The 10,742-nt window shown below is 43.5% G+C and overlaps 1 long non-coding RNA gene across 1 annotated transcript in view; it reads left to right on the forward strand.

Annotated features, from left to right (window-relative positions):
* LOC142891210 (uncharacterized) overlaps window positions 1-10,742 on the forward strand; it is an 80,926-nt gene that overhangs the window by 33,584 nt on the left and 36,600 nt on the right. The gene's annotated exons all lie outside the window — the stretch shown is intronic.

Consider the following 10,742-nt stretch of genomic DNA (forward strand, 5'->3'; position numbering starts at 1 on the left):
TGTAGCCAGTGCACCTGCTATATTTAAAAAATGAATGGATCAAGTTTTGCAGGGCATAGATGGTGTCATTTGTTATTTAGATGACATACTTATCACAGGACTGAACACTGAAACTCACAAAAAACGCCTGGAAGAGGTTTTAAAAAGACTAAAAAGCCACAACCTCAGAGTTAACAAAGGAAAATGCACTTTCTTTCAACATAGCGTGTCTTATTTAGGACATGTCATTGATGCAGAGGGGATTCATCCTATGCAAGAGAAATGTGAGGCCATTTCTAAAGCAGCCATTCCTAATACAGTTGCAGAACTAAAATCATTCTTGTCACAGCTAAGTTATTATGGGAAGTTCATTGAAAACCTTTCTACTCTGATCGCACCTATGACAGAGCTGTTACAAAAAGACAAAAAGTGGGAGTGGTCTTCGTAATGTCAGAAGTCATTTGAAAAGAAACTTCTTTCTGACGGAGTCCTTGTGCATTACAATCCAGAGCTGCCATTTATACTCGCTTGTGATGCTTCACCAGTAGGTGTGGGTGCAGTGATTTCACACGAAATGCCTGATTGTAGTGAAAAACCAGTCGCTTTTGCTTCTCATATGCTTACCAAAACTGAGAAAAACTACTCTCAAATTGAAAAAGAAGCATTAGGCCTAGTTTTTGGAGTGATGAAGTTTCATGAGTATTTGTTTGGTTGTAAGTTTACATTGATAATTGATCACAAACCACCACTGAAGATCCAAGGTCCCAAAACAGGAGTAACACCATTAGCAGCAGCGAGGATACAACGATGGGCCCTGATATTAGCTGCATATACTTATGAGATACAGTATAAACCATGCGGACGCATTATCCAGACTTCCAGTAGTCGATGAGACTTTTCCCAGGTCAAATCCTGTATTCAGAGTGTCTTATTTAGACAGTCTGCCCTTAACCGCAAAAGATGTTGCTCAAGAAACTCAGACAGATCCAGTACTGGCAAAAGTCAAACAGCATATTTGGTCAGGTTGGCCAAAACATGTTCCTGATGAGACTTTACAACCATATGTAAGACGCAAATTTGAACTCACAATGCAAAATGACTGCGTACATTGGGGTTTTAGAGAGGTCATTCTGGGAAAAACTGCAGAGCAGGTTACTGTCTGAGTTGCATGGAAGTCACTGGGGAATGGTAAAGATGAAGTCTCTGTCCAGAAGCTTATTTTGGTGGCCCTCCTTAGATGAAGACATTGAGAATGTGGTAAATTCTTGTGACATATGTAAACAACAGCGCAGCATGCCAGCCACAGCACCTGTGCATACATGGAAATGGGCTTCATGTCCATGGGAGAGAATTCATCTCGATTTTGCAGAGGTCAATAAACAAATGTTTCTTGTAGTTATGGATGCTGGCCTGAAATATTCCACATGCAAACTACCACATCCAGCAAGACCATAGAAATTCTTAGAGGTGTTTTTGCAGCATATGGCTTACCAAAGGAGGTAGTGACGGATAATGGACCTGAATTTATTTCAAGTTAATTTGGGATGTTCCTTAAAATAAATGCTGTAAAACACATAAAAACTCCAGCGTATCACCCAGCCTCAAATGGATTGGCTGAACGACTGGTCGAAAACTTCAATAGGTCTTTAGCTGAGAACAAAGCTGGAGGTGGCATGACATTGCAACATTGTATTGCTAATTTCTTATTTAGCTATCGAAACATGCCACACTCAGCCACCAAAAAAACACCAGCAGAGTTGTGTTTGAAGAGGCAGGTCCATACTAGACTTTCTCTAGTGAAGCCAGACCCGTCTCAGGCTTTTCCTACTGGGTGTTCAAATCAGTCAGCCGGGAAGAGAAAACTCAGGTTTTCCTCTGTAGGTCAGGCTGTGCTGGTAAAGAACTACAGGGGAGGAGAGAAGTGGTTGAATGGTGTAATAACTGATGTTCTGGGTACTGTAACATACATGGTGTCTATGAAGAGGGCATGTGTAAAAAGGCTTGTAAATCAGATGCTTGATGCAAAGACTGAGAGAGGAGAAGGGACTGTGATTAACACTGATGGAGACTCTGATTACCATGCAGATTCGGGAGAGGATCGGAGAGACATTGTGTTACTGGAAATACTGGTGAAACACCATAAGAAACACCTGAAGAAAAGCAAAGCTCAGAGAGGCTGGACAATGCTCTTGAGGAATCATCAAGTTCAGGTTGCAGGGAGCGCTCTAAGAGGAATGTGCGCCCACCTCAGCGTTTGGACTTATAATACATCTCCAAAACGACATTGTGTCAAATCACTATTGATTCTTTTTTTCGTTGACAAGCGGCATTGGTGTACTAAAAAATTGCATTGTCATTTTTTGGGGCTTGTTTGATGTTTGGTGTTCATTTAGGAATAAGAAAAGAGAAAACATGTACCATTTAAAGCTACAGGTCGAGGAACTGTGGTATTTGAATATAAAAAGCATAGCAAAGTGATGAGGTTCACATGATGAACAGTGTCCTGCTGTTCAGGGTGTTGTACCATGTATTGCCTCTAGAGGATATGATGTTTTTTGATCGGACGAGTTATGCTTCTCCCCGGGTCACAGAAGAAATACGAGCAGCTGGTTGTTAGTTCACGTGCCTGCTTACAAAGAAACGGCTGTTGCCAGCTATCCTACCAAGTAGTCGTTTTTCACCGCCTTTCCCACACAGTCTGATGACACGACACAAACATCTACACAAAACACAATAACACCTTCACCCCCACTGAAAATGCTCAATCCTGCAGTCCTGTCTTTACTGTTGTATTGTATTTGGAATGTTTATGCACAATTTCGTTGTACACGTTTACGTGTTGCAATGACAATAAAGCCGCACACCACTGTAGGGGAGGAAATATCTAGACACAAATAGTAATATCTCCCCAATACGTATTCCGTCGTTCCGGTGTCAAGGTGAGGATTTCAAAGTAAAATACATAATAATTAATTTAATCTGACTCCATTTGATAATAATAACTTTACTTTTATATCTTGATTGAGAGAAAGACTTGATTAACAATTAAGAATATAGACTCAATAATAATAAAATTCTCGTGATCTGACATTAGTCTTCAGTTCAGGGATGGCTTCTATAAATTAACAAAACTATTCAGTTTGTTCATTAAACATGGAAGAATAGCCTGATGTCTGGGTTGGAGTATTCAGAGGTTATTGAACATGATACCCAATCTTATCTGTCCAACTCAGAGGTTAAGGGTTTGAATAATGTCCAGTGAAACTTACCATATAACTAAGGTCTTTGGGATTCTGATTAATCCCTATCTTAGTTCAGTGATGGCAGATATAGACAAAGCATTCAGTGACCTTCTTAACATAGAAGAACAGCCCAGACATCTAGGTTGAGATATTCAGAGGTTTATATCTTCCAACTCAATAGTTAGAAAAACATGACACTCAATCTTTTCTATTCAACTCAGAGGTAAAGAGTACAAGCATTACTAGAAAGAATTTACCATATAACTGAAGACTAAATCAATATCTGATGTCAGATTGTTCTCCACATAGAACAAAAGTCTCAACAAGTTAATATTGAAGGGGAATGGATAACATACCAGTTTATTGCGATGTCCAGAGTAAAAATGCAGCAAAAATGTAACAGACCGGTTGTGTAAAAATGATGGTAAACAAATCAAGAAGTCAAAGAAAAAGAAGAAGAGAGAGAGAGTGAAAAAGAGAATCAAGAAAGAGAGTGGGTTCCAGAAAAGGAGAGGAAAAAGAGAGAGAGAGAGAGTGGGTCCCAGAAAAGGAGAGAGAAAAAAAAAGAAGAGAGAGAGAGTGGGTCCCAGAAAAGGAGAGAGAAAAAAAGAGAGAGAGTGGGTCCCAGAAAAGGAGAGAAAAAAGAGAACTTCAGATTCTTGTTCCTTCCCTTAAATATCCTCCCAGAACAGAGGCACTGCTAAAATGCATATTTAAAAGATTCAAATCAAATCTACTCTTCCTACTCGGGAACCTTTTGGTCATCAGGGGTAATTTTCCACAGCAACAATAGATCACCAAGACCTTCATACCTCTCGCACTGACACTCACAACATTTCAAAAGAAAATTCTAAACAAAAGGCAGAGACAGTCCCTGAATGCAAATCCAACAAACACAAGGAGATACCTTTTGGCCCTCGGGGGTTCCTTTCCCGCGACATGTAAATCATGTTAGTTAATTACAATAGGTGAGATTGATACAGTTGTAACCCCCATCTTTGAAGAACTTCCATTGTTAGAGACAACACTTCAGGATGTGGATTTGACTGTCTTACACCACACTAAAAATAATCAATCAATCAATCAATCAATCACATTTTATTTATATAGCACCTTCCAACAACCAAATGGTGCACAATGTGCTTTCCAGAGTGAAACAAATAACAGCAATTGCAATAAAAACAGTTAAAATACAGCTGGAAGAGCCATTCTCTGCCATTCTGTGTTTGTCCACTAGGTGGCACTCCAGTTTAATTGGTGTGACACCCATTTAAGTTGCAGCAACAACACAGGTGTTAGAGGTTGCCTGATGGGTGGAGCACCAACAGTTTCCGACCGCGTTGCTACATCGCGTTGCTACGTGGCATTGTCTACATCATGAAGCTGTGTCCGAGGAATTGTTTGTTGCACGGGCCAGAGGATTTGCAATAAACACGTCTTTGCAAACAATAAGTCTCGTCATCTTTTGTGGACTTAAACGATGCGACTTGTAGCGAGCGCGTCGAACAGGTGCCCAACACGCAATCATCTCAGGGGCTTCAAGCGGTAGGCTTAGCCTCTACAGTGAAGTCGGAAACTCTTGCTTCAAGCCGAGGACGAAGATGAGGGGAATCCAGGCGCTGAAGAGGAGTCAAGGTTGAGCGACGTGCATTCTGGGGAAGGCGTCCGAAAAGCCAAGAGGTTTGCAGCCAGACGGAGGAATTTTGTTTGGGAGTACCTCGCGTCAGCGCCACAGGAGGAATTTGCTCACTCATAGGTTCGAGTGGGGGCTTTTTGGTGTCCGTCTGGCGGAGCTTGTGGAATTATTGCTGCTGCTGTGGAGCTACTTCAGACTTCTAAAGGAAGACGCCGTTCGTCAGGATAAGCGAGGAGGACGCCGATTCTCGACGAAGATCAACGCATTGGAAGCCGATGGCGCCCAACGTAAGGTATGTGCAGCGCTGCTAAAAAAGGAATGGCCATTTAGTTGTGTGTGCACACGTTTACGAGATAAAATCCAACGCATTGGTGACATTTGGGGCGGGCAACGTTGATTCATGATGCCGCAGGCCGAAAGGAACTGCAAAAGCATTTTCTGAAAAACTTGAACGTCTGCAAAATGAAAGGAAAACTAAGTTTAATAAGGCCATCAATGTAAGAACTGTGTTGCAAGGTCTCATGGACAAAAATGAAAGGTTGCATGTTCAAAGTGCTTTCAACGACCTGGTCAAAATATGTGGTGAAGTAAAGTGTGTTCATGAGTCTGTGATGAGTATGTTACCTGAAGCTGAAAAAGAAAAGCATGATGTGTGGTTTAAAGCGAAAATGATTGCTAATAATGATCTTATGTCCAAAGTGCAATCGTGGGTTTCAACCGTTGATCAATGTGTGTTGGTTCATGATGTTGGTGTACATCTTGATGATGGTATTTGCCCAGGGGACAGTGTCTCAAATGTAGCCAGCAAAGGTTCGAGGAAGAGTTCAGCAAGTGGTAGGGCAAGCACGACTTCCTCAAGGGTTAAGGAGGTTAAGGTTCAAATGCAATCAACTCCTATTGCGAAAAGGGAATGCAAAGATCAGTACCCAAACACACACTGGATCCTACGGCAAATAATTTTTACTATTGTAGTATCTGAACCCGCTGCTGTATTCCAATGCATATGACACCATTTGATATATGGCAGAATGTGAACTCAGTCTGAACCCGCTGCTGCCTTCCTATGCACGTGACACCATTTGATACATGGCAGGATGTGAACTCGCAGCTGCCTACCTCCCAAAAAGGTGACTTATTGTTCATGTATGGTTTTGTTATTATCACTGTTATCAGATTAAACCAGATGGCCATTAGGGGTGTAACTATGAATGCATACACCCCACCCATATCCTGGATCTTCCTCCTCTTCTTGTTGGGAGGTATAAAAGGGGATGCGAACAAAGCATCATTGGAGTTGCTCACATCTGGCCCAGAGACATCCCCAGGCTTTTCCATGGTGCCTGTCTGACTTTTGACTTCTTTGAAATAAACCAGTTTTTATCCAACTAAGTCTGTGTCAGTGAAGACTCCTTCAACATCTACATCACCTGAATCCACCAGAAGAATTCACCACACTATGAACCTCAAACTAAACCACAACCACCACAGAAGCAAGCAGCGTCCAGTCAAAGTGCAAAGTGCCCAGTCATAGGCGAGGCACTGCAGTATAGGGCAAGCCAACACCTTAAACCCAGACCACAGGAGGAGGACTGGACTGGGTTGAATAGGGGCAGCTATCAGACTGCAGGGCAACAGTCCCTTGAAATCAACACTCCAACACCGGAGCAGAGACCAAATGGAGAGCTCTTCTCACTGATGCGAAGGCAAAACGAAATAACATCATCTCTTGTCCAACAACAACGTCTATCGTCACTGCCAGCAAGAGACATTCCTTTGTTTGATGGAGACCCTCTTCAGTACATCTCGTTCATAAGGGCGTTTGAGCAAGGTGTGGAGGAAAAGGCCAGCAAGGCCGATTGTCTGTATTATCTGGAGCAGTTCACCAGGGGGCAGCCAAGAGAGCTCGTCCGTAGTTGCTTGCATATGACACCTGAGCTTGGATATGCAAAAGCAAAGCAGTTGCTGCAACAACACTTTGGCTGTGAATACAAGGTCGCTGTGGCATACATCGAAAAGGCTCTGTCCTGGCCTCCAGTGCGGAATGAAGACGTCAAAGCTTTGCAATCGTTTTCCCTGTTTTTGCGAGGCTGTTGCAATGTGATGGAGGAGTTTGTGTACATGCAAGAGCTGGACATGCCAAGCAACATCAGGGCTTTCGCCTCTAAACTGCCGTTCAAACTCCGGGAACGATGGAGGACCGTTGCACATGATATAGGGGAAACGACAGGAAATCGAGCCCAGTTCAAGGATCCGGTGAACATCATTGAGAGGCAGGTGCGAATCCTGTCAGATCCTCTGTATGGCAACATCAGTAATTCACCTGCAGAGTCGGCTAAAGTAAGGCCTGGCAATAGGCCACCGTCACATCCAGAGCAGAGAGCTAAGAGGGGGAGCTATGCTACGACAATTGCATCGCTGGATGTAGAGCGTGACAGAGACCCTAGAAACATTCCACCAAGGCGCTACTCTGCAGCGGTCTCAACCTGTGTTTGCTGTAGTCAAAGTCACCCATTAGAACTTAGTCAGCAGTTCAGACGTAAGAAGCACAGAGACAAAATCACCCTTCTGAAGGAGAAGGATCTCTGCTTTGGTTGCCTGCATGCTGGGCACAGGAGTCGAAGTTGTGACAAACGCCTAGTATGCAAAACATGCAGTCAAAAACATCCAACCGCTGGATCCACATCTGGATGATGGGCTCCTAAGAGTTGGAGGGCGACTGACAAGGGGTTCTCTGCCTGAGGAAGCCAAACACCCACTTATTTTGGCTAAAGACCAACACATAGCCACTCTTCTCCTGTGAGATATTCATCAACAGCTTGGCCATAGCGGTCGTAATCACATGTTATCCACGCTAAGGAGAAAATACTGGATCCCAGGTGCCAATTCAACAGTGAGGAAAGTGATATCGAAATGCGGCTCCTGCAGAAGGCACAATGGTCGAGCAGTGGTGCAGAAGATGGCAGACCAATGGAGGTGAAGAAGGGACGAGGAACAGTCAAGCGGTACGGAGTGGTATTGTGTGCATCTGACAAAGGTCTTCTCTCTGTTCTGGTCCTCCTAGATCTCAGTGCAGCATTTGATACAGTTGACCACAGCATTCTTCTTAGGAGATTAGAAGATACTATCGGCATCAAGGATCGCGCCTTGGACTGGTTTGGATCTTACTTGTCTGACCGTTTTCAGTTTGTTCATGTTCATAATCATTCGTCAGAACGTAGGAGGGTTAGTCATGGTGTCCCGCAAGGATCTGTACTTGGGCCACTCCTCTTCAACATCTACATGTCACCTCTTGGTGACATCATCAGAAAGCATAGCATCAGTTTCCATTCTTACGCAGATGACACACAGTTGTACTTTTCTTTTAAGGCAAACGAGGCTCATCAGTTGGCCAAATTGGAATCTTGTCTTCGTGATGTCAGAACTTGGATGACACAGAATTTCCTGTTGCTTAATTCCGACAAAACTGAGGTCATTATATTTGGATCGCGAGAGAGTAGGGACAGAGTTTTTGATGGACAAAGTGGTCTATTTGGTACTACACCCAGTTCTACCGTGCGGAACCTAGGAGTCACATTTGATCAGGACCTGACCTTTAATTCTCATATACAGAATGTAGGGAGGTCAGCTTTCTTCCACTTAAGAAACATTGCCAAAATTCGAAGTTTTTTGTCCTTCAAAGATGCGGAAAAAATAATCCATGCTTTTGTTACGTCTAGGCTAGATTACTGTAACTCGGTACTAGCAGGATGCCCAAATTCATCCCTTAGGACATTACAGTTAATCCAAAACTCCGCGGCACGATTGTTAACCGGAACTAGAAGGAGGCAGCATATTACTCCAATTTTAGCTTCCTTGCATTGGCTGCCTGTCAAATTTAGAATTGAATTTAAGATTCTAGTTTTAACTTACAAAGCTCTTCATTCTCAGGCTCCTTCTTATATTAGGGAACTCATTGAACTTTATCATCCTCCAAGAGCCCTTCGCTCTGAGGATTCAGGTCTTTTAGTTATCCCAAAAATTTCTAGAGTTAGATCAGGAGGTAGGTGTTTCAGTTTCCTGGCACCTCTATTTTGGAACCATCTTCCAGCCTCGGTGAGGGGGGCAGACACAGTTAGTTTATTTAGGAGTAGACTTAAGACTTTCCTTTTTCTTAAAGCTTATAGTTAGACTCCATCCACTGTCAGTTAAGCTGCTGTAGGCTTACGCCGTGGAGGGAGATCTTTCGCTCCCGTTACAGGGATCGTTGCTCTGTGCAGGCGGAACCTTTATCACTCTCCTCACCCAATCAATCTTTTACTCTATCCAATCTTTTACTCTATCCACTCTGTCCAAGCTCTCATTATGCTTTGTACAGTATGCTCGATATGCATGATACTGCCGCAGTCTCTGTGTCCCCGGCAGGTGATGACCACTGCGCCAGGAGCTGGATTGTGCTGTCCTGGGGGTCTTGCTGTCATCGCTTCATCCCACCGCCACGCTTAAGACCTGGACTAGTCCTATCGGCAGATTGTCCATCGAGCTAGGCTCTTGCCTTCCAAAGCATGGACACTTACACTCCACATGGACAGCAGCCTTGAATTAGTTCCTATTCTTTGTGTTTATATCCGTTTTGCCTGGTTGGTGTATCTGTTTTTCACTCTGTCCTGTCTGCCACCCTGGCTCACTCTGCTCCTTTCTCTCTTTCTCTGTCTCTCCTCTATCTTTCTACTTCACCCCAACTACTCATAGGCAGATGATCGCCCTCTGGAGTCTGGTTCTGCCCTAGGTTTCTTCCCACAGGGGAGTTTTTCCCAGCCACTGTCGCATCTTGCTTGCTCCGGGGGCCCGGTTGGTTCTCTCTGATTGTATAAAGCGCTTTGAGACGCCTTTGGCTGTGATTTAGCGCTGTACAAATAAAAGTTTATTATTATTATTATTATTATTATTATTATTATTATTATTATTATTATTATTATTATTATTATTATTCACTTGTTTGTCCAGTAGAGCGGTCCATCTGGAAGTCGCAAGCTCATTAGATACAGATGCGTGCATTAATGTGTTGCGCCGATTCATCTGCAGAAGAGGTCAAGTTGCTCACATACAATCTGATAATGGCACCAATTTCATAGGAGCAGAAAGAGAGCTTAGAGAAGCACTCTCTTTCCTAAACCAGCGTCAAATAGAAGGGGTGCTGCGACAGAAGGGAATTAAATGGAGCTTCAATCCCCCAGCAGGATCACACTTTGGTGGGGTGTGGGAGCGTATTGTTCGTATGATCAAGAAGATTCTGAGCTCAGTTCTTCGACAGCAAAGATTGGATGATGATGGACTCCACACAGTTATGTGTGAAGCTGAGGCCATTCTAAATGACCGGCCAATCACCAATCTACCTGACGATCCAAACGACCTGGAACCATTGACTCCCAATCACATCCTGCTGTTGAAGGGAAAGCCATCTGTCCCACCAGGGCTCTTCGATCAACATGACCTGTATATAAAGAGGAGGTGGAAACAGGTACAATACATCTCGGACCTCTTCTGGAAGCGGTGGATCCGTGAATAGTTGCCATTATTACAAGAGAGACAAAAATGGAATAAGGAGCAACCAAATCTCAAGCAAGGAGACATTGTCGTCATTATGGATTCCACTGCACCACGTGGCTCGTGGCCGCTTGCAAGAGTCTTGGAGACATCCCCAGATAAGAAGGGACTTGTACGCTCAGTGCGTCTGCAAACAAAGAACAGCGTTATTGAAAGGCCTGTCGCTAAGCTTTGCTTGCTACATGAGTCATCAGGCTAGCAAATGGGAGTTATGCATAGGTATCTTTACAAACAGAAGGTGTCTGTGCACTCATTACTATGTATGTGTTTTGTTTGTTTGTTGGTTATGGCTTTTTACTTTT

The sequence above is a fragment of the Nelusetta ayraudi genome, unplaced genomic scaffold (genome assembly GCF_046127955.1).
Source record: "Nelusetta ayraudi isolate G7.1 ecotype Tasmania unplaced genomic scaffold, CSIRO-AGI_Nayr_v1 ptg000028l, whole genome shotgun sequence".
In the NCBI taxonomy this organism is placed as follows: domain Eukaryota; kingdom Metazoa; phylum Chordata; class Actinopteri; order Tetraodontiformes; family Monacanthidae; genus Nelusetta; species Nelusetta ayraudi.